The following is a 19,719-nucleotide window of genomic DNA, read 5'->3' on the forward strand; positions in this document are numbered from 1 at the left end:
AATACATATAGCTGATGTCTGGGGGTGTCATAAACCAAGACAAGGGTCTTATCATTTATTTAGTATGCAATGAGGAGGTCCTATGAGAATTTTGAGTAGAAAAGCAATATGATCAGAGTGGTGTATTACAAGCATTACTTGAGTGGCAACGTGAAGGGTGGAGTACAGAGGGTATAGATTGGAGGCAGAAAGACAGGTTAGAAGGCTACTACATTAAGTCTAGCTAAGATGAAATCAGGGCCTGAATTCATACTGAATTTGGATACAATGCTGCATCAGTGTAGCATTCTACAAAGGTGAGAGGAGTTGGGGAAGAGTTGATCAGTGGTACAGAGAGGTAGCAGCCTCTCTCCTACTTTGAGACTGCTTATAGGAAGCCTTTGAAAGGCAAGACTTTGGATGAGTGTTTAGGCTGGCATGTTATATAACGCAGTTCCTAAATGTGTTTTAGAAAGAAAGAGTAGGCTCAGATTCCTTTTTTTTTTATTTTTAGAGGGGGAGGGCAGAGCAATTGGGCTTAAGTTACTTGCCCAAGGTTACACGGCTAGTAAGTGTTAAGTGTCTGAGATCCCCTTTGAACTCAGGTCCTCCTGACTCCAGGGTTAGGGCTCCATTCACTGCACCATGTAGCTGCCTCTAGGCTCAAATTCCTTAAGAATCTAGCCAATGGTGAGGTTCCTGAAGAGTCTACCCAAGATGGCAAATCTTTAATAAACTTTGTTTTACTTTGGCTGAAAGGAGACTTGGGTCGAATTCATTCTGGCAGCACCCAACCTGTCGGTATTTTGGAGTCCCCAGCACCCCCTAAGCCTCAATATTTTAAACTTCAACTGATAGGCTAGAAAGAGCACAGGACTTGGAGGTAAGACAGTTGGGTGCAGATTCCGGTGCTGAGACTCATACTATATCTGGGTGACCACAAGCAAGGTCATTTAAGCTTCCTGAACCAGTTTCCTCATTTTTTAATTAAAAAAAAAAAAAACATTCACTACTCACAAGTTTGGTAGGCACGTGTTATCTTCTGGCAACCCAGCCCAGAGGCAGGGAGGAGTGCAGTCTTCCTTCTAGGGTGGCTGTCCAATCAGCACCAGCGTGGCACACAGGTACCCTGAGGATGTGCAGAGGTCACGTGAAGGGGAAACGTGGCGGCGCCCAGAGGAAGACAGCCTTCCTTGTGGCCGCAGGATGGAACATAATAAAAAAAAAATAGGGAAAGAAGATTAACAATCAATGAAATCATAGCCAGAAAAGTGGAACAGCTTCCAAAATGTGATCATAATCTGCTGAGATAGACAGAGGCAGGAAAAAGCAACATAGACGAAAGATACAAAAAGTGTTAACAGGAAAAGAACATATTCAAACTTTGAACAAAGACTTCATGGAGGACAGCTTGGACCATCCTGTTGTGGTAAGAAACAAAGGATATGAGAAATTTGATGAAATATGGGAAGATCTGTATACAGTAAAACAGAGAGAAGAAAGCAGAACCAGGAGAACAATATACACAGTTACTATAATAATTTAAAAATAATACCAAAAGGTGGTTAAAATATTAACCACTTGGAATTTACTTATGACTGGGCCAGCGTATGTTGGACTAAATGGAGCTTTTTGTGGTGTGATAGCAAATAATTTTTTGAAGGAATTTTAAATGTGACACTTATTGGAATAATATTATCTTTACCTATCTATGGCTGTTCTCCCATTTTTATCAACCTACATAACTTACAAAAGTGTTTAAGTTTACCTTTGAGTTCAGGTGATCTGAGTTGTGAAGCACAAACTGTTATCAGAGGTAAGAATAAGAATGGTTGGCCTCCTAATTGGGGGTTTCTACCCAGTTGTTTTGGCTTTGACAATAATTGGTGCTCTGGCATTCAAGTGCAACTCAGCTCCACTACCATAGAGAGGAAATATTTGGACCCACCGTATCACAGTCTTTTGACCTGTCTTTAGAAAGATGGTCTTTCCCATAATGCTGCAGACTGTGTTTGCAGCATACCTTGGTTCTAAACAGTGTGAAGTACTCATAAAAGCATTTGAATTACCTGAACCTGGCTTTCATTTCCAGGATAGTCGAAATAAATCAAGTGTACAACTAAAAGAATAAAATTAAGTAAAAATAAGATACTATTACACAACAAATATACAAATAAAAATGTACTTATTGCAAAAAATAAAAGTAAAAGAATTATATGAAACCTCACTGTTCAGCTCTGAAGATTTGGTGCTCATTAGGGGGGGTTCATCTAGTGTCTGCCTGGGTTCCTCTGTGTTACACAAATCCCTGGGGATATCTTGGGGGCAGTCCGCCTGTTGTATTAACAATTTGCAGTACTAGGCATAGAGAAGGCAGGAAGAAAAAGACTAGGATGATTCATTATTTCATGAATCAAGCGTTCCTTTATTGTTGACGTTACCTTCTAATAATTCAATTTCCTCAAACATGTGAGGGTCAGAGATAGCTGGACTATCAACTAGCAATTGATATGAGGCAAAACACACCAGAATGGGGGCTTTAGCTGACAGACAATAGCATTATAATAACTATCTTCTAGTGACCTGATTTAACCACGTGACTGGAAGGTGGAAGGTGGACTAGGGATACCTCAAGAGGATAGGTTATGTGTGAGAGTTCATGCAGGATAAATAAATAGTGAAGCCTTCCCATACATCTCAGGGATGTACTTCATAGGGCTGGTGTGGGGAATCAAATGCGATAATATATTCAAAGTGCTTTGCCATCCTGAAAAGCCCTATACATACTTAAAATATTACTGATGTCTCCCTTTCTTTGTTTGGCTCTCACATGGAGTGTTCTTTTTAACTACCAAGCCTTCAGTACTTTAGTTAGATGCATATCTATAATCACTTGGCACACAGATTATACATGCAGTGGGAGCTATCCTTCTGAGATACATCTGTTTACTCTTTTAAGGTGGGAGATCTTTAAAATTTAGACATAAGGAGAATTAATGACTATTGCGGTCATTAGACTAAAACAATGTTTTATGAAGTCACACTATCCATCTCTACTTGTTTTGATGTGTATCTGGCTGCTGGACCCAGATGGCTTTGGAGGAGAAAGTGAGGCTGGTGACTTTGCACAGCCCTCCCTCACTGTAATCCACTTCACTTGCATGCCATGGCATTACCTCCATGATATCATGGCCCTCTTTGAAAATGAAGGACAAATAAGAACAAGAAACAGGATTAATTAAAAAGCCATACGTTTTGAATATAGTAAAGTACAATTATGTGATAAGAAACAAAGGAGATGAGGAATTTGATGAGATATGGGAAGATTTGTATGCAATGAAACAGAGAGAAGAAAGTAGAATGAGGAGAACAATATGCACAAATACTATAATCATTTAAAAATAATAGTAAAAAGGTAATTGAATCTTAATGAATTAAACCAGTGGTGTCAAACAAGTGGAAGCAAAAGGATCCCTGCAAATTGCATATTGACCAAGTTTTGAAATGTGATTTTTATATTTTGTTGTATTTTTATGTATTTTGCTAAATATTCCCAAATTGTATTTTAATCTGCTTTGAGTCATACTTGGGAATGTTGAGGACCAACTGGAGCATGTGGTCCATTTGGTGGACACTGCTGAATTAAAGAATATCTATCCTGGAAAACTAATAATGAAACATCTCCCTTTTAGCAGAGTGATGGGGACTGTAGATGTGAAATGCAATATATACTGTCAGACATGCTTTCTCTGTCAATATTATTATTATTTTTTGTTATAGAAAGTATTAAGTGTAGGGTAGGGCTTGAAGGGAAATGACCACAGTAGAAAATTAAAAGAAAGTAATAAAATTTTTAAAAAGTTATTCAATAAGAATAAATTTGCAACAGTAACAATGGGAATGAAAAAGGCATTGGTGAATAACTATACCAGCTGATGAAAAGTGGTAAGTTCTATGATACTTCAAATAGACCAAAAGCACTAACTTTCTTTGGGGTAGGGAAAAGTTTCTACAGTTAGCTTCTTACTTTTTCTAGTGCCTATAGATGCATGGAGAAGGGTTCACATTTTACCTAAAGTCACTCTTACAGACTTTCCTTGACAAGGAAAGAATCCCAGATATGCATTCTTAATATCCATTTGTCCTTGTACAATATGATGTGGTTAATGAGTACACCCCTTAAAAAAAAAGTCAAAAATCCATGCTCAATTTTTATGGCCACAAAGAACTAAAAATTGGGTGGTTGACCATCAAGAGTGGAATAGCTGAATAAACTATGTATATGAATGTAACTACAATGTCATTGCTCCATAAGAAATGACTAACATGCTGGGTTCAGCGAAATTTGGCTTTGGAACCCTCCGATGCACCTACTCAGAGTGAATTGAGTACAAGCAGGAGAATAGTTTGCAAAATGGCTATAATAATATAAAAGAAAACAATTTACAAAGAAAACCCAAAAGCTCTTAAGGGGACAGAAATGGGGAAATTGTGTCACTAACTTATTAAATTTCATATATATGTGTGTGTGTATCTATATGTATCTATATCTATCTATCTATCTATCTATATATACAACCTATGTAACAGATTTTCATGATTTCATATACACTCATCTTTTTGTTTTTCTTTTATTTATTGAAATGTTTTAAAGGAGGCTTATTATTAAATTAACAATAGAAAAGAGGTTTTCTTGTTATTATTTTTGTTGTTGTTTTAAGCCATTTTCCCCAGTTCTACCTCAGTATTCCTAATCTTGAGCTGAGCCCCATTTTTTGGTGCTATGCCTTTGAATTTACACAGATAAAGCTAAGAGCGGGGTTAAAATGCCCTTGGTAGTAGATGGTGATATCCTCTTCCCTTGACCCCTCTCCTGCCCTGTAAATGTGTATCAGGCGTACTTGTATATAGCCCCCATCCCAAGGGAAGTATCAGATTAGAGAGGGCCTTACTGCCATAATCTTATTTAAAGGATTCTAAATAAGACAAATAAAGAGAGAGGGATGAATTTGGGATTCTTGTCACATAAAATCAAATAAAAGTCCAAACACATATCTCTTTGGGGATTTTTAAATGTACAGATTTTGAAAAGGAAAGATAGGCAGAAGTAATCACATGCCTAATACATGAATCAATAAGATGTTGGTCTAATCTTTAGCTCCTCAAGATTTGGTGTTATTTAACTGTCAGGAAAGAAAGAAAAATCAATCAGGAGTTAAATTTGTCCCATTATCATGGAAACTGTGAAATAAATCTGCATTTCAGTAGAATTTCAAATCACACTGATGAATTAAGATAGTATCTGTGCTAAGCAGCAAAGGCTGTAGTCATCAGCTTATGTGGACTAGAAAGTAAAGTCAGTGAACTTGAATTAAATATTCCTAAGTATACCAACAGGAGTAACAGAAAAGAACACAGAGTTTTTCCTCAGACACTACTAAAATAACTCCCCAACTTATTTTTTAAAATAGCTTTTAAAAGGTACAAAGAAAAGATCATTTTAAAGGCAAGAATTTATGTCAGTAGCACTCACAGATCATTGAGATCAGAAAGTGGAACCGAACCATCCATTCATGCAATTAGAAATGGTCTTCTGTGGAGAGCAGTTGACACTCTCATTTCCCTTGTGATGACTTTTTCCCTTTTATTTTAAAATCTGTTGGTTGCTATTCTATCAAAAATCTATCTAAAGTTAAGGAAAGTTTTAGTTACAAGGGGACTTGTAATACAGTGTATGAAAACATTTCTAAGGACAGTTTTCTACAAGTTACCCACATCCCTTTTTTTTCTCTAATCTAGGAGACCAAAAAAAAGTTGACTTACAACTTAGCCTATGTTTTTGGAAAAAATTATTTACTATTTACTATTTTTTCCCCTTTCCCAGGGTAGGACCACATAACTTATTCAAGTAACCTTTTTCCTTGGGACAGTTTACCTTGTCTGACTGAAAATTAGAGAAAGGTACTGATTTGATTTTTTTCTTTTTCCTTTTGAACTGTATATTATAATTCAATCCAATAAAATCTTGTACAAGTAACCATTTTTTTTTGTAGAAAAGATCCTCATATCTGACTAACTTCTAGAAAGAGGTAAAAATCTGATTTCTTTCTGACCTATATGCTACAATTCAATCCAGAGACAAACTGAAAAGCGATCTCTTCTCTCAAGCAGTGTGTGTGTGTGTGTATGTATCAAAAGAGATAATTCACACAGTGCCTAGCACCTAGTAGGTGCTTAATAAATGTTTTTTTTACTTCCTAAATAATAACAAAAGCTGGTCGTTTATATACTCCTTTAAAAACCATTTTCCATCATGATTTCATGTGTTGCCTACAATTATCCTGTGAGGTAGGTACCATGAGTATTATCATCCCCATTTTAGAGGAGGATATTTTCTTCTCTAAAAGGATATCCTTCTCTGAAGGATAACCTCACCTATCTAGTTCAAGGGACCCATCCAGAGTCATAGAGCTCATAAGTTTCAAAAGCAGGAATCAAACCCAGAATTTCTGACATCAGGGCCATCACAATGTCTCCTTCAAGGAATCTGGAATTTCTTACAGGGGAATTTGAGAGGTAAACAGGTTGAATATGAGAACAGGTACACTGGGATGGGAGATCCACATGTAGTCAAATAGTGCTATTGGATAATTGGTGTCCTGGACCATCACCAGTCATCCTGACTTTTGTTTTGCCACCAAACACTGATGACTCTGAAGAAAAGAGCAGCTGATGACTTTGCCCAACTCTGCCTTCTTTACATCTAATTCACACACAAGTCAAGGCATCACCCTCATGATATCATTGGTCCTCTTCAAGAACAAAGGACAAGTGCAACAACATCTTGGATAATTGAAGAAAGAGAGAAAATTTCCAGATGGGTGATATCATGGAAGTCATTTTAAAAAAGCAGTACATGTGCAGCATATGGGGCAGAGAGTGGACAATGCAGAGGACAGCAGATGGAGCAGCAGCAAGTTGATCCACCAACTACAAGAACCATTCCCAGGCCTATCACCAGAGGGCTGGGATCTGTCATAGCTGGGTAAGAGACAAATGCATGGCCCATGGCAGTGGCAGTGGCAGAAGCTACTCCTGGGACTATCAACCCACAACCTGGAAATTTAAAAAGCACCAATCTGAACTGCCACGGATTAGGATGCAAGAGTGAACCCTGGCTGCTCCAATTACCCCCCCCCAACTCTGAAAACACAGAAATTATTGCCCCAGAGGAAAATTTTGAAATACTAAATGCTTGGGAGTCCTAGAGGAAGGGCATGGCTAAGGCCCTGCCTCAAAATGGGTAAAAAACAGATTGCAAAGACAAAGATTCTAGAATACTATTATTGTGAGCCTGAGGAGCCAAATTTAGAAGGAGACAGCATTGACTCCACACCCACAGTTGAATCCTCAACAGAGAATAGAATTGGTCTCAAGCCTAGAAAGCATTCTTAGAAGAGCTCAAGAAGTACTTTAAAAACCAAATTAGAGAGGTAGAAGATAAAATGACTAATTCTTTTAAAATCAAATTTGCAAAAATAGAAAAATATTTCAATGAAGAAAACAGCTCCTTAAAAAGAAAAATATGTGAAATGGAAAAAGAGGCTCAAAATCTAACTGGAGAAAATAAATCCCTAAAAATGAAATCTGAACATATGGAAAAGGAGCTTTAAAAACTGAGGAAAACAGGGAGCAGAGTCAAGATGGTGGAGGAGAAACAGGACCTCTGCACAACTCTGGCTCTCACCCCCTCCAATTCATGTAGAAGGTGACTCTGAACAAACTTAAGAGATAGAGAACCCACAAAATGACACAGAGAAGCTAAACTCCCACTGAGGACAACCCAGCAGGCAGGCAGGAATTGGCCAGTGTAGCACTCTGGAAGCTGACCCCAGTCTGGCTCAAGACAGAGGTTTTAGCCCCAGGGTGGCCTGACTAGCCGCTGTCTGGAGGGACTTCAGATCACTAGCAGCTGTGGCAGTTTCCAGAATTATCAACCCGTAGATGCTAAGGACAAAGTGAGAGGTCAGTGCAGTGTGGACTTTGGGATCCATCAGTTGGGAGTGCAGTCGGCCTTTTCCCATAGGGTGAGAAGTGGCTGAGGTGCAACAGAACAGCGGCACAGCCACTGCTATGTGGCAGCTTGAGCTCCTGGTCCCTCCTGCAGATTGTATGGGGACCAAGCAACCAGTATGAAGAGTAATTGCTCTTGCTTTAACCTGCTTGGATCTTGATTGCTGTCTAGGATGGAGGTTCTGGGGTGCATGACCAGGTTTCCAGAGCATGTGGAGGCTTCAGAGAGGGCACCCAACTAATGCCTTTGGTATCTGATAAAACCCCAGTATTTGGAATGAAGCTCCCTTGTCTGGTGGCAGAGTCCTACTGGGACAAAAGTCCCAAAAGTCAAGTAATTAAGTGGCAACATGGGCAGGCAAAGGAAGCAAACCAAGCAGAGCAATCCAACTTTACACTCCTATTTTGGGGACAAAAAGGACCAAAGCATGGAACAGGAGGAAGACAGTGAAGTCAGAACTCCTGCAACAAAAGCTTCTAAGAAATATTTGAGCTGGTTACAGGCCATAGAGGACCTTAAGAAAGATTTTGAAAACCAAATAAGAAAAGTGATGGAAAAATTGGGAAGAGAAATGAGAATGGTGCAAGAAAATTATGAAATGAGAGTCAACAACCTGAGTGAAGAAAATAATATCTTAAAAAATAGACTGACTCAAATGGCAAAAGAGACTCAAAAAGGCAATGAGGAGGAGAATGCCTCAAAAAGCTGAATTTGCCAGATGGAGAAAGAATCTCAAAAGCTCACTGAAGAGAATCATTCCTTCAGAATTAGATTGGAGCAAATGGAAGCTAGTGACTTTATGAGAAATCAAGATATTATTAAACAGACCTAAGCAAATCAAAAAATAGAAGGCAATGTGAAATGCCTCATTGGGAAAACCACTGACCTGAAAAATAGATCTAGGAGAGATAATTTAAAAATTATTGGACTTCCTGAAAGCCAATCATCCAAAAACGAACCTAGAAATCATCCTTCAGGAAATTCTCAAGAAAAATTGCTCTGATGTTTTTAAACCAGAGAGCAAAATAGAGGTTGAAAGAATCCACCAATCACCTCCTGGAAAAGATCCCCAAAAGAAAACTCCTAGAAATATTATATCCAGGTTCTGGAATTCCTAGATCAAGGAAAAAAAATTACAAGCAGCCAGGAAGAAACAATTTGAATATTGTGGAAATACAATCAGGATAACATAGGATCTGGCAGCTTCTACACTGAGGGACTGAAGACTTGGAATATATTATCCTGGAGGCCAAAGGAGCTGGAATCAAACAAAGAATCACCTACGAAGCAAAACTGAGTATCATGTTTTGGGGGGAAATATGGTCGTTCAGTGGAATAGAAGACTTTTAAGCATTCTTGATGAAAAAATCAGAGTTGAATAGAAAATTTGACATTCAGATACAAGAAGCATGAGAAGTTAAACAGGGAAAAGAAACCATAAGGAACTTATCAAAGTTGAACTATGTACATTCTTACATGGAAAAACAGTAACTGTAACTTATAAAACTTCTCAGTATGAGAATAATTGAAGGAAATAGAAATATATGTGGATATATATACATATATATGCATATACACACATACATATATAAGGCTGTATAGGAAGATATACAGCTGTATGAATACATGTGTGAATGTGTGTATATATGTGTGCAGGTATACATAGATAGAGAGCACAGGACCAATTTAATGAGAAGGGATGATACTTAAAAAGTGAAATTAAGAAGTGACAGAGGAATATAATGAGAGGAGATCGTCAGAGATAGAATGGTGTAAACTATCTCATATAGAAGAGATAAGGGGAAATGTTTAAAATGGAGGGGAAGAACAGGAAGACAAAATGGAATGGGCCAACCTTATTCTCATTGAATTGGGCTCAGGGAGGGAATGACATACCCACTAAATGTGGTATCTTCCCCTTCAAGAGAGTTGGGGGGAATGGGATGGAAGGGGGGATGATGGAAGGTAGGGCAGGTTGGGGGAGAGGGAAGTTGGAGGCACCACTTTTGAAAGGGACAGGATCAAAGTAAAGAATAGAGCAAGTGGGAGGTGGGATAGGAGGGAGGGAAATGTAGTCAGTCTTCCACAATATATCTACTATGGAAATATTTTGCATAGCTACATATGAACAAACTATATTGAGTTGCTCATCTTCCCAGTAAGGGTGGATGACAAGGGAGGAAGGGAATGAATCTGGAATTCAAAGTTTTAAAATCAAATATTTAAATACATGCATACACACACACACACACACATGTATATATATATATATACTCTTATCAATATTATTTTATATATAACTGGAAATAAGATATACAGGCATAGATATATTTACATGTAACTGGGAAATAAGATATACTGGGACATAGACATCCACTGTGCCCTACTGGAAAGTTGGAGGGGGTATGGGAGAAGATATCAGAGAGAGCAGTTTGGAGGAGGGGATATCCAGTGGCATTGCTATTTTGGGGCGGTGGGTAGGGGAAAAAAAGGAAGAGAATTTTAACTCAAAATCTTTCAGAAATGAATGATATAAACTAGAAGTTAATGAAGCATTTGATTTAAAAATTTTTTTAAAACTTAGGAAAATAATTTGCTAAAAATTAGAATCATCCAAATTGAAGCTAATGACTCTATGAGGCACCAAGAGTCAGTCAAACAAAACATCAAGAATGAAAAACTAGAAAAAGAGGTAAAATATTTCAATTGAAAAATGACTGACCTGGAAAACAGATCTAGGAGAGATAATCAAGAATTATTGGTCTACTGGAAAATCATGATAAAAAAAGAGCCTCAACAACATCTTCCAAGATCTCATCAAGAAAACTGCCCTGAGGTCCTAGAGCCAGAGGGTAAAATAAGAAGTTGGGAGAATCCACTGGACACCTCCTTAAAGAGATCCCAAATTGAAAAGTCCGCAAAATACTTTAGCTAAATTCCAGAACTATCAGGTAAAGGAGAAAATACTGCAAGCGGGCAGAAAGAAACAATTCCAATATCACAGAACTACAGTGAGGATTGCACAGGATCTGGCAGCTTCTACATTGAAAGACCAGAGGGATTAGAATATGCTATTTCGCAAGGCAAAGGAGCTCAGGTTACAACCGAGGATCAGCTATCCAGCAAAACTGAGCATAATCTTTTGGGCAAGGAGATGGTCATTCAATGATATAAAGGACTTGCAGACCTTCCTGATGAAAAAGGCAAACCTCAATTGAAAATTCAATCTCCAATGGCAAGACTCAAGAGAGACATAGAAAGGTAAATAGGGAAAAACACACACACACAAACACATATATGCATACACACAACTTATTATTTAATAAGAGCAAACTGTTTACATCCTTATATGTGAAGATAATACCTGTTAATATTGAGAATTATATACTTATCATGACATTTAAATGGGATGTAGATAAATAGAGGGGGTGGGTATAAATTAAGCAAAATGATGATTAAAAAAAACCTTACTAAGGGGTGCAAAGGGACTGCAATGGAAGAAGAGGAAAGAAGAAACAGAAAAGGGTAAATTATGGCACACAAAGAGGCATAAAAACATATTATACTAGAGGAAAAGAAGGAAGCGAGATTAACATTATATGAACTTCACCCTCATTGGTCCTGGTGTAAGAAGGGAAAAATATAATCAATTAAGTATAGGACTCTATCGAGAACAGATATAAAACCTATCATAATAGAGGGAAAGAGGGGGGGAAGAGGAGCATTGCATGAGATCTATTCTCATCAATTTTGGTCCAAGGAAGAAATAACATACTACATTAAGCATAAAAATCTATTGCACCCTACACACAATAGGAGGGGGGAAGGGCTAAGAAAAGGCGGTGGGGTTTGAAGGGAGTGAAGAAGTAGTAATGGGAAGGGCATGAAAAGGGAGGGGGGGCTGATAAGGAGGGAATACTGAGGGAGGCAGTGGTCAAAAGGAAAACTTTTTTTTTTATTATTTAAGCAATTGGGGTTAAGTAACTTGCTCAAGGTTACACGGCCAGTTATTTCTGGGTGTGGTACTGAGTGTCTGAGCCTGGGATTCGATATCCAGGTCATCCCAACACTGGAGTCAGTGCTCTTACTCGCTGTGCTACCTGGCCGCCCCAAAAGGAAAATTTTAAGGAGGGGAAGGGAGAAGGGGAAAAAATAAAAGCAAAAACAAGGGAAAGAATAGGATGGAGGGAAAGACACAGAGAGTAATCAGAACTGTGAAAATGAATGGGATGAACTCTCCCATAAAACAGACGTGGAGAGCAAAATGGATTAAAAACCATAATCCTACAATATACTGTTTACAAGAAACACATTTGAAACAGGGATAAACACAGGATAAAGGTAAAAGGATGGAGTAAATATATTATGCTTCAGCCAAAGTATAAAAATCAGGGGTAGCAATCCTTATCTCAGATAAAGCAAAAGCAAAAATAGATCTAATTGAAAGAGATAAGGAAGGAAACTATCCTGCTAAAAGGCACCATCAAAAATGAAGCAATATCATTACTAAACATTTATGCACCAAGTGGTACAAGATCCAGATTCCTAGAGGAGAAGTTAAGGGAGTTAGAGGAAGAAATAGATAGCAAAACTATACTAGTAGGAGACCTCAATCTCCCCCTTTCTGAATGTGATAAATTTAACCTCAAAATAAACAAGACAGAAGTTAAGGAGGTAAATAGAATCTTAGAGAAGATAGATATGGTAAACCTCTGGAGAAAACTGAATGGGGATAAAAAGAAATATACCTTTTTCTCAGCCATACATGGCACATACACAAAAATTGACCAGTACGGGGGCATAAAACCTCACTGTTCAGTGCAGGAAGGCAAAAATATTAAATGCATCATAAGATCATGATGCAGTAAAAATTATATGCAATAAAGGGCCATGGAAGGATAGACTAAAAACTAATTAGAAACTCAATAACTTAATCGTAAAGAATGAGTGGGTCAAACAAGACATTATAGAAATAATCAATAACTTCATTCAAGAGAATGACAATAATGAGACAACATACGAAAACTTGTGGGATACAGCACGAGCAGTTCTTAGGGGAAGTTTTATATCCCTGAATGCGTGCATAAATAAAATAGAGAAAATGAAGGTCAATAAACTGGGCATGCAACTGAAAAAAGCTAGAAAAAGAACAAACTCAAAATCCCCAATTAAATACTAAATTAGAAATAATGAAAACCAAAGGAGATATTAATAAAATTGAATTTAACAAAACTATTTAATTAATAAATAAAAGTAAGAGCTGGTTTTATGAAAAAAACAATAAAAATGATAGACCTTTATAACATGATAAAAAAGAAGAAAATCAAATTATGAGTATCTAACATGAAAAGGTTGAATCTACCACCAATGAAGAGGAAATTAAAACGATATTTAGGAATTATTTTGTCAAATTGTATGCACATAAATTTGACAATCAGTGAAATGGATGGATATTTACAAAAATATAAGTTGCCCAGATTAACTGAAGAGGAAGTAAATTACATAAATAACCCCATCTCAGAAAAAGAAATCAAACAAGCCATCAATGAACTCCTTAGGAAAAAATCTCCAGGGCCAGATGGATTTACTAGTGAATTCTGTCTAACATTTAAAGAACAGTTGATTCCAATACTTTACAAATCATTTGAGAAAATTAGTGAAGAAGGAGTCCTACCAAATTCTTTTTATGACACAAATATGGTACTGATACCTAAGTCAGGAAGAAACAAAATGAAAAAAAAAATTATACACCAATTTCCCTCATGAATATAGATGCAGAAATTTTAAATAAAATATTAGCAAAAAGACTACAGCAACTTATAACAAGAATAATACACTTTTATCTGGTAATATTTATTCCAGGAATGCAAGGATTGTTCAATATTAGGAAAACCATCACTATAATTGATCATACCTACAATAAAACTAACAGAAACCATTTGATTATCTCAATAGATGCAGAAAAGGCTTTTGATAAAATATAACATCCATTCCTATTTAAAAAAAAACACTAGAAAGCATAGGAATAAATGGAATCTTCCTTAAAATAATAGGTAGTATCTATTTAAAGATATCAGCAAGTATTATATGTATTGGGGATAAGCTAGAAGTATTTCCAATAAGATCAAGGGTGAAACAAAGATGTCCACTATCACCCCTCTTATTCCATCTGGTACTAGAAATGTTAGCAGTAGAAATTATAAAAAAAGAAATTGAAGAAATCAAATTAGGCAAAGAAAAGACTAAGCTATCACTCTTTGCAGATGATATGATGATATACTTAGAGAATTCTAGAAAATTAAGCAAAAAACTACATGAGACAATAAATAAATTTGGCAAAGTTGCAGGATATAGAATAAACCCACATAAATCCTTGGTATTCCTATATATTTCCAATGAAGTGGAAGAGGGATAGAAAGAGATAGAAAGAGAAATCCCATTTAAAGTTACTGTAGGCATTATAAAATAGTTGGGAATCTACCTTCTAAAACAAACCCAGGAGCTATATGAACACAACTACAAAACACTTTTCACACAAATAAAGTCAAATCTAACTAATTTGAAAAATATCAATTGCTTGTGGCTGGGTTGAGCTAATATAATAAAAATGACAGTCTTACCTAAATTAAATTCCATATTTACTGCCATACCAATCAATCTACCGAAAAATTACTTTATAGATCTAGAAAAAATGGTAACAAAATTCATTTGGAAGGACAAAAAGTCCAGAATATCAAGGGACTTAATGAAAAGAAATGCTTGTGAAACTGGTCTAGCCATACCAGATTTTAATCTGTATTAAAAGGCAGCAGTCATCAAAACTACTTGGTTCTGGCTAAAGAATAGAGTAATGGATCAATTGAATAGATTGGGTACATGAGACTCAGCAGTCAATGACTAACGTAATCTACTGTTTGATAAACCCACCCCAGTTATTGGGATAAGAAATCAGTATCTGACAAAAACTTCTGGTAAAACTGGAATATAGTATGGCAGTAACTGGGCATAGACCATTATCTAACACTGTATTTCCAAATCAAGTCTAAATGGGTACATGATCTAGGTATAAAGGCTGATACTGTAAGCAATCTGGGAAAGCAAGGAATAGTGTACCTGTCAGATTTAGGGAGAAGGGAGGACTTTATGACCAAACAAGAGTTAGAGAGCATTATAAAATGCAAAATGGATAATTTTGATTACATTAAATTGAAAAGTTTCTGTACAAACAAAGCCAATTTAACCAAGATTAAGGGGAAAGTGGGAAATTGGGAGTTTTTACAACCAGTATCTTTGATAAAGGGCTCATTTCTAAAATATACAGATAATTGAGCCAAATCTATAAGAATACAAATCATTCCCCAATGGATAAATGGTCAAAGGATATGAACAGACAGTTCTCAGAAGAAGAAATTAAAGATATCTATAAGCATATGAAAAAATGCTCTAAATCACTATTGATTAGAGAAATGCAAATCAAAACAACTCTGAGGTACCACATCTCACTTGTCAGGTTGGCTAAGACAGCAAAACAGGAAAATGACAAATGCTGGAGAGGATGTGGAAAAATTGGAAGACTGATGCATTGTTGGTGGAGTTGTGAACTGATTCAACCATTCTGGAGAGCAATTTGGAATTATATGCAAAGGGCTATAAATATTTGCATACCTTTTGACCCAGCAATGCCACTTCTAGGGTTGTATCACAAAGTGATCATAGAAGTAGAAGACCTGCATGTACAAAAATATTTATAGCAGTTCTTTTTGTCTTGGCAAAGAATTTGAAATTAAAGGGATGCCCATCAATTGGGGAATGGTTAAACAAGTTGCAGTATATGAATCTAATGGAATATTACTGTTCTATAAGAAATGAGGAGTAGATGTACTTCATATTTACCTGGAGAGGCTTATACAAACTGATGCTGAGTGAGAAGAGCAGAACCAGGAGAAATCTGTACACAATTATAGACACCACATATGTTTAATGACCAACTTTGATAGACTGGACTCTTCTCAGCAATGCAAGGTTATAAGACAACTCCAAAAGACTCATGATGGAAAAAGATGTCTACATTCAGAGAAAGAACTAGAAAGAACGAGAGAGAAAAGAGTTTGAATGCAGATTGAAGCAAACTACCTGCTCTCTTTCTTTTTCTTGTTTGGTTTTGTTTCCTCTTTCCCATTGTTCATTCCATGGGTTACAACCTTCTTTACAACCTGACTAATGTGTAATGTGAAAGTATTTGCAGTTCCTATACTTGATTGTATGCTGCCATGGGTGTGGGGAGAAGGAGAAGGAAGAGAAGAAAATTTGAAACTCAAGGAAATGTGGAACTGAATCTTATAAACTAAAAGTAAACAAATTAATAAAGACAAAAAAATAAATATTTTTTAAAAAGCAGTACTTGAGCTGAGTCTTGTAAAAAGAGATGGGTTTTAACAGGCTGAGATGAGGGGCGATGCATTCCAGTTCCTTAGTTAATTGTAAGCTTAAGGCAGTGATATTGATAATGCTGGGGCAAAAATTTGGCAGTTGATAAAATGAACCAGTCTGTAATCTTACCTCCATTTGGAAGTCAGGAAGACAAAGTTCACCAAATAAATGAGGGTGCTGGATTTTACTCCAATCTAATGTGTAACTAAAGTTAAAACAGGGCACACTGGGTTACAGAAACAAAAACCCACTGAGAGCTGGTGTTGGTAATATGTCCTTCAGATATTTCATTTGTGTCTTAACTGAACTGAGTCCTCCTTGTAATTTAGATTCATTGCTGAAGCCTTAATCTGTTCTTTTGTTTGCTCAGCACTTAATTGCTTTAATATGTTACTTTGATTATTTGTGAAAATTCCAGGAAGGATCCTTTCGTGCTGCTGCAAGGCAACCCATTTACAAGGTGCTGGAAATATTTTGTTTAGTTGAAACCTTTCCATTGAGTTTCTTCTATTTCTAAAGAACTAAATTGGCCTGGGTTTAATAATGGCTTTGCCTTAAAGTCCTGTTCCTGGCTTACGTGCTTGTGTCTCTTTCAGCCTTAATGAACAGGCTTTGTTCACCTTCCAAATGGCACAGGCACTCATGGATAGTCGAGGATGGATTAGATCGTTGCTGATTGGGATCCACAAGTAGGAAACACAGTCCATTAAATCACTGCTTCAAAATGATTCTGTAATCCAAAATTATAACTAAATATTCTTTATCATTTTATAGGTTTGAGTTTTTGCCTTCAGTGCTCTGAGCGTCTGTACAAAGCAGACTGTTAGTCCATGGCTGATTGATTTGCTCCTGTTGCTGACATGTACAGGTATCTGATTTCATATCCTGCAAGCTAGGAGGGAAATATAATAGTGATAATACCATACCATCTTCCTGATGAGTTCAAAGTATTCTTCAAGTATCACCTCATTAATCCTTACAACATTCCTATGAAGTTAAAAGTGGAGATATTATCTCTATTTTATGGAAGGGAACAAGGAGGTATTCAGAAGATAAGTAACTTGGCCAAAAAAGCAAAGCAGGCAAGAGGATTCAAGTCTCCAAACTCTTACTACAGGGATTTGCTCGATATGCTATAGCGTGTCTTTGCTAAGGATCATGGGTTAAGACAGTAATGTAGTTACTATATAAGGACAGTGTGAATTTGAATATGAATAGCTATTCAAAGGAATCATTTAATTGAGATGATGTAATCTGAAAAAGGTATTGCTCTCAAAGAAAACCAACTGTTAAAGCTACTTATCCTAGTATTGAAACTGAAAGGGACCCCAAAGACCACCCAGTCCAACCCTTTAACTGTACTAGTGAGGAAACTGAGGCATTCAGAGGTCAAATGACTTGCCCAAGGTTACAGATGAAGTAAGTGTTAGAGACATCGTGAACCCATAAAGCTTAGACATTTTCTGACAGGATAGACAGCCCACGGAGGAAAGCTATAGAATCACAAAATTTTTAGAACTATAAAAGGGAGATCACTTGATCCAGTACCCATATTTTATAGATGAGAAAACAGCCTGGAAAATTAAGTGATGCACAAAGGGTTACATAGATTATAGATGGGAGGACCAGAATTTACATCTTATATCCTCTCTTTCAAATCCAGCGTTCTTTCCACCAGTGTCAAAAGACTTAATAGGCACACAAACACACACACACACACACACACACACACATACACATGCACTCACACACACACACAAACCATTATCATCATCATCAGTATTGATTGAATCAACAACTTAATGTTACAGAATAATTGTCCATCAATAAATAAGTATTAGTTGATTATCCGTTTACCATATGTTCTGAGCCACTTTAAGTATTGTGTGAATGATACATAATGTTTGTACTCAAAGAGCTTATGATAATATTAGATTAACACATTAAATGATTTGGCAATACAAAATAGTATACAAAAGTATACTGAATATGTACTAAGTAAATACTGTTTACCTGGCAGGTAAGCCCAGAATTAGGCCTGTGTTCCATTATGTGACTGGGCAGTCCCCATTCCCTTGCTTTTTGGCTTCCATTTTCTACATCATCTTTACTCCTTAGATTTCAAGTTTCTTTTTTTTTTTTTTTTGCTTCAATCTGCATTCAAATTCTGTTCTTTTTTTTTCAAATGCTTTATTAACTTCTGATTTACATCATTTATTTCCGCCAGATTCTGTTACAAATTTTCTCCCCGTTTTTCCCCTACCCATCCCCCAAAAAAATATCAGTCCCACAGGATATTCCCTCCTTCAATCTGCTCTCTCCCATATTTTCTCCCATAACCCTTTCTATTTTTCCAGTGGATCTCTTTGCCCCAGTGACTGTATATCTTATTTCCCAATTACATGTAAAATATTATTGATAATAATATACACACACACATATATATACATATATTTGAATATTTGATTTTAAAACTTTGAATTCCAGATTCATTCCCTTCCTCCATTGTCACCCACCCTTAATGGGAAGATAAGGAGTTCAGTATAGGATGTACATGTGTGGCTAATGCAACACAATAACATAGTAGATATATTGTAAAAGACTGACTATATTTCCCTCCCTCTAATCCCACCTCCCACTTGTTCTATTCTCTACTTTGATCCCATCCCTTTTCAAAAGTGGATGCTTCCAACTTCCCTCCTCCCCCCATCCTGCGCTCCGTTCCATCATCCCCCCTCTCATCCCCTTCCCCGCAAACTCTCCTGTAGAGAGAGATGCCCTATTTAGTGTGTATTTCATTCCCTCCTCAAGCCAAATTCAATGGGAATATGGTTGACCCATTCCCTTTTGCCTTCCTATTCTTCCTCTCTATTGTAACTATTTTCCCTTGCCTCTTCTGTATGAGATAGTTTACCCCAATCTGTCTCTCCCCATCTCCTCTCATTATATTCCTCTCACCTCTTAATTTCACCTTTTAAGTATCATTCCTTACTCTTAAATTGGACCTGTGCCCTCTAACTATGTATATCTGTAAACGTATATACATACATTCACATATGTATTCATATGCCCATATACCCTCATATATAGAGAAATATATATATACATATATATATATATATATATATTTCTAATGTCTTCAAATACTGAGAAAAGTTTCATGAGCTACAATTATTGTTTTTCAATGTAGGAATGTTAGTAGTTCAACTTTGATAAGTTCCTTATGATTCCTTTTC

The 19,719-nt window shown here is 36.7% G+C and overlaps 1 pseudogene; it reads left to right on the forward strand.

The window, feature by feature from the left end:
• The first annotated feature begins 1,185 nt into the window (after positions 1–1,185).
• On the forward strand, positions 1,186–2,110 carry LOC138168485 (transmembrane protein 126A-like; annotated as a pseudogene).
• The last annotated feature ends 17,609 nt before the right edge of the window (positions 2,111–19,719 follow it).

Source organism: Petaurus breviceps, unplaced genomic scaffold, assembly GCF_028583685.1.
Source record: "Petaurus breviceps papuanus isolate PSGF00001 unplaced genomic scaffold, PetGlider_PUasm1.0 37, whole genome shotgun sequence".
Classification (NCBI taxonomy): domain Eukaryota; kingdom Metazoa; phylum Chordata; class Mammalia; order Diprotodontia; family Petauridae; genus Petaurus; species Petaurus breviceps.